This window comes from Triticum urartu, chromosome 7 (assembly GCF_003073215.2).
Source record: "Triticum urartu cultivar G1812 chromosome 7, Tu2.1, whole genome shotgun sequence".
NCBI lineage: Eukaryota > Viridiplantae > Streptophyta > Magnoliopsida > Poales > Poaceae > Triticum > Triticum urartu.
In genome coordinates, this window is record NC_053028.1 from 590966846 (window position 1) to 590972628 (window position 5783).

Here is a 5783-nt window from a genome sequence, read left to right on the forward strand (position 1 = left end):
GTTGCTGGCGTTATTGCTTCTACGAGCGAGCCAGCTGTCTTCTCCCACGCAAAAGCGGGTCATCAGAGCAGTGAGGGATGTCATGGATTTAGGTCCTTCTTGCAACACTACTAGGAAAAGGGCTATAGATGAAATTGACCCTAATGGCGCGCCAGAGAAGTGGCGCGACACTACTATATACTAATGGCGCACCATGTGGTGATGCGCCATTAGTGTGGAAGACACTAATGGCGCACCAGGCACAAGGTGCGCCACAAGTAACTAATTTTTTTCATTTTTCCAAACATACTAATGGCGCATCCGGGCAAAGTGCGCCATTAGTAGTTCTAACTAGTAATGGCGCACCAGCCATAGAGTACGCCACTACTGTATTTTTTTATTCTGTTTTTTTTGCAAAACTACTAATGGCGCACCGTTGCAAAGTGTGCCATTACTAGTTTAAACTAGCAATGGCGCACTATGCCACGGTGCGCCATTAGTATAAATCTCGATTCCACCCGCACCCTCCCCCACCAGCTCCACCGCCGCCGACGAGCCACCGCACGCTCCCCCGCTCCACCGCCGCCGACGAGCACCCCCCGCACCCTCCCCCGCTCCACCGCCGCCGAAGAGCACCACCCGCACCCTCCCCCGCTCTGGTCAAATTATGTATGCAAGAACAAACCTTTAAACAATTACTAACATTCATAACAAAAATTATTTATAACATCACCACAAATAAATCTTAACTTGGTTTACCCACTAAACTAGTTTCAATCATTCTATAAATCAGGCATAATAACTAACAAATATTTATCAAAATACAAATACACAATAATTATTTAAATGCATGGATTACTGTTTCATATTCATATTAATTTGTTAAAAAATAATAATAATAAAATATACTAATGGCGCACCGGCCTGGTGGTGCGCCATTGCTATCTAAAAAAAAGATTTCTAATGGCGCACCGGTGGTGGGTGCGCCATTGCTATCTAAAAAACGATTTCTAATGGCGCACCGACGGGTGGTGCGCCATTAGTAAGCTTCCCCCCTATAGCTAAGTCCTCCCTCTCCCTTGCCAGATCCCATTCGTCCCTCTCTCCCTCGCCAGACCCACGACGCCGCCGCCCCGACCCCCGCCGGACTCCACCCCCGCCGCCCCCGTGCCCCCGTGCCGCCGCCACCGCCGCCCCCGCCGCCCCCGCGCCCCCGCGCCCCCACCCCCACCGGACTCCACCCACTACAAGAAACATGTTAATTCATGACAGTTTCCTGGTGACGTTCCCAAAATCCGTCACGGTCGATGACGGTTTTGTTTTATCCATCACGGAATCCGTCATCCATCGGCAGGATGCGAATATGCCCAGAAACCCAACGGAGCCCATAGTTTTTTTCCTGGACAGTATATTTTCAATTTTAATGAAAAAATGAAATCAAGACTTGATCCCAATACCTCTTGGGTTAAGATACTAGCGCGTGACATCTATGCTACCTGCAAGACTAATGGAGCACTTGGACGCTTTCTTTCTAATAACACATCTAGAGTAGAAGTTTTAGTAAAAGAAAAGTGTGCCATGGATCAGATCATGCACCTCTCACCAGTTGAATAGTTGAATACCAATTGATCAAGAAATCATGGTGTGACAGATTGCGAACATGAATCTTTGCCCTCGTACACAACAACTATATATATGTAATATGTGACTCCAAATTTTAATTCATGTTTACCAAAAGAGTATGAATATAATTTGTTAATTCATCTATATGGGGATCAACATAGTCTAACTTATATTCTAGAACTGCCATGGTCCGCCACGAGAAGCTTTGTTTTTAACAATGTCCAAACCGTGACGGACTGCTGCTGTTTTTTTAAGGAAATGGATGCCCCTGCCTATGTGGCGATCCTGTGTGAGGGAAAACTCAAGCTGTGATTGGTTGACCAAACCCTCCCACGGATCGCGGATCTGAACCATCTGCTCCTCTGAGATCCGACGGCTAGCAAACCTCCCCCTCTTTCTCATATGTTCTTCAACCCGGACTCAAACAACAGCCACCGCAGCACCCCACCTCCTTCCTTCCTCATCCTCTCATGGCGCCAACCCGCTGTACCCACCTCCTCCACTCCTGGATCCTCTCCGTTATCCACACATCCTCCCATTTCGACGACTGCCCTGAACGCCCAGCTACCCCTCAACCGGCGCCTTCCTGCACTCCCATTGCGCCGCCGTAGTGTCCTCTCCTTTGGCCGGATCCCGCCGAGATCTGCGAGTCCACGGCAACTATTGGCGGATCACGGCGCGGCCATGGGCGTCCTCCCTCCCTACACGTTTACTGCAACCACCACCATCCCCTTCCCTCACCTCTAGGCTCCCCTGCCCCTTTCTCTCCCCACGGGCCTGATCTAGTCCCTGCAACGTCGGTCTGGTCGATGCAGGTCGCTGCAGGGAGCGAGCGACCCCTTCGTTGGTGTGCTGAACTGCGGGGATGCACCGTCCTGGGACGCTGCAGTCCTTCGTCGCCATGAGCCCCGGATCCGTCGCCTAACGCAGTCGGATTCTCCGTCGACCACAAAAAAACAGGATTATCCATCGACCCCGACAGGCTTTGAGTCGCTCGCCCCATCAGGTTCCCCTTCCTCTCTACTTTCAATTTTTTTGAGGTTGTCCTCAGGTTTGTCGATGTGCAGGCAATGTCGAGCACGGGTTGAGGCAAGATATTGGTGGATAAGGTTCTATCTCTGATGATGTCAGCGGTGTTGGCCGGATCTGCGTCCAGAAATCCACGGAGTGACCACGCCCTTGACAGAATTAGCATACGGTGTTTGTATTTTTAGTTTCTTGTGTTTTGCTGGTCCTTGACAAATGTATTGTCCGGAAATATCTGTACTTTTAAGTTTTTCTTTTTTCATGTAATTATGTGTGTTGTGTGTATGTATGTATTGCTTTTATTTAATGATATGAGCATATATCTTTTGGAAATTTTATACTGGTTTAGATTTGCGTTTTTTAGTGGTGGCTCAGAGTTTGCGTGGATGAGGAGAAATGAGATGGGTTAATTCCTCAGATCAAAACTAGTGGGCCTTGGATGGACATAAAATTTAACGAGCCAAAATTCTTGTTGGACCGATTACTTCATGGGCCGCCACGTCACATCCATGTCAGCTTTTGATGTGGCACACAAGTTAATTCCGTTATCAGCATGTCTGTTAAGTGCCATCCATGACGGTCAAGAATTCTTCATGCAGTGTGTGGTGGTCAAATTATGACGTGATATACATGACAGATTTTTAATCCGTCATGCATTGCCTACCATGATGGTTTTGCATATGTCTGTGACGGATTCAAACTGTCATGTATTAACAAAATTCTTGTAGTGACCCCCGCCGCCCCGCGCCCCCACCCCCGCCAGACTCCACCCCCGACGCCCCCGCCGCCCCCGCGCCCCCACCCCCGCCGCCCCGACCCTCAACGTCTTCGCCTTCCTCCTCGCCGTCGGCGCTGAGTAACGACGCAGCACCGTACGCCCCCGACCCTCCTCCTCCCCTTCCCCCTCCTACTCCTCCCCTTGCCCCCCGCCTGCGCCGGGGCTGATGGACCCGTCTCTGTCTCGCAGGGCAAGGTCTCCGGCGCCTCTACGACACCGACGCCTCACCGTCGATCCGCGTCACCTCGTCAAGCCCGGCCCCGCACAAGCTCGCCATCGTCTTCCTCTCGGTGAGCTGCACCGGTTCCCCTTTCCCCCCCTTTCTGTTAACTGAACATTGTCAGGTTTAGGTTCTGTTAACTGAAAAAGTTTAGATTTAGAAACATTGTTGGACTGATAGGAAGTTTGTTGAACAAAGCAATCTACACCTGTAATTTCTACTGTTATGCCTTTGTTACTCCAGTCAAAATTTCAGTCAAAATTTTCCTGTCAAAATTCTCAGTCAAGCACAACTGATCATGTAACTTGAGACCTTGCCCTGCGGCATTATAATGTTTGATGCCTGCATCAACACTTCTCTGTACTGCATGCGGTTGTTACAGTTGATGGTCAAAAGTAAGGGTTAGCTTTAACATGATTCGCTAGTGCTTTCATCACAGAACACATTCTTTGAAAAGGGGATATTCTGAAGTCGATGCTTTTCTCGGGATGGGAATAATAGTCTGAAATACACCTGATGGAAACCTTTGTTGATTGTGATCTCTGGACATGTTTAATGTCTATGCTGTTGTGCGGCTGTTATGTGTGTCTATGTCGGTGAGTTTGTGTTATGCACTTCTGCGTTTGACAAGTAATGACTTGCAAAGATGATGATCATCTTGCTAGTTTGCTGGGTTTTGTCTCCGACCATTGTGTCGTGATGAATTTGCAGGTAGCCCGAGAGGCCCTTGAGTTTGCCGGAATGTTGATTAACTTCCGTTCCGGCAAATTCGGGTACTCCATATGTCCTATTTTCAGCAAAGGTCATGCTGAAATTTTCCGTGAATTTTAGCATGACTTTGCTAAAATAGGACATATGGGGTACTTGCGCCTAATGCATGGGCCGGGGTATCTCAGTACTTAATTAAGTAGGATCAACTGCCCCTTGTTGCATTAAACCATAGGTTTTAGGGTGCCTCAGTGTCGATAAGAACCTAAATGATGAAAGCTTAGGCTTTTAGGGTGCCTCCGCGTCGACAAACCCTAAATGATAAAACATTGGCTTTTAGGGTGCCTCGGTGTCGATAAGAACCTAAATGATGAAAGCTTAGGCTTATAGGGTGCCTCGGCGTCGACAAACCCTAAATGATAAAAGCTTAGCTTTTAGGATGCCTCGGTGTCGACAAACCCTAAATGATGTAGTTTTGAATTATGAACATAGGATATTAAACGATGATCGGCGCTTCAGCATTAAGCTCGAGGAGACCTTCGAAGTTGAAACGGTACACAACGACGACAAGTGTTATTTTCATAATTAAGCATGACTTCAACTATTTCAACGTGTAATTTTCATCTTTTACAATTCGAGTATAGCTTATCCCATGCCATGCAAGACGCTATGTCTTGGAGAGGATGGATTTCGAAGACCATGAAATTTCTGAAACAAAGAAAATTCACCTAAGGACACATCACGATGTGGACTTTGAAGTAAATCTATATAATTCTGAGAGCGTAACCCATTTTGGTTGCAAAAATTGGGAAGCATTTTGCAAGATGTATGGTTTTGATGAGGGTATGCTTATCACCATGGATCTCGGTAATCCTGACATCAACCAAGACAATATGGACATTTGGGTCCTTGTAGATACGCCTCCAGTTCTCAAACATAGTTATTAGCTAATTTATATTGTTTATTTCAAAATAGTTGACATCTTGTTTCCATTGACAGCTTATTTTTATTGTTCAAAGAATGTGCGGGAGATGGTAGACAAAACCCACTACACCGATGGCTCCAAATTAACAACTTACAAGGAGAAAAATCATCTGGTTGGATTTTGTACTGACATTGAGAATTACAATATCCACAATCAAACTCCTCAACATTATTGTAAATACGTGCCACTAGTGCATGTGTTCAACTACGGTAACTACCATGGAGATACCCTGGTAAGATTTTTACTATTACGACATCCGTGCATCTTTTGCATACTTCTAAAACTAGTACATCATTGCTAACTATGAAGTTATTACTATGTTTTTCAACAGATAATCCCAGAGAATTGTGTGCCTCATTTGATGTATAAGAAAGGTAGTCTTAATGTTTTGAACATACAGCCAGGTCATCCTATGAATCTCAACTGTCCATACGAGATTTCTAAAAGAAGTGGAGACATGAAAA

The 5783-nt window shown here is 46.5% G+C and overlaps 1 long non-coding RNA gene across 1 annotated transcript; it reads left to right on the forward strand.

The window, feature by feature from the left end:
• The first annotated feature begins 2517 nt into the window (after window positions 1-2517).
• LOC125522505 lies at window positions 2518-2964 on the forward strand. Its single transcript, XR_007289790.1, has 2 exons — window positions 2518-2608; window positions 2670-2964. It is a non-coding gene; the product is annotated as an uncharacterized LOC125522505 (long non-coding RNA).
• Window positions 2965-5783: the final 2819 nt, after the last annotated feature.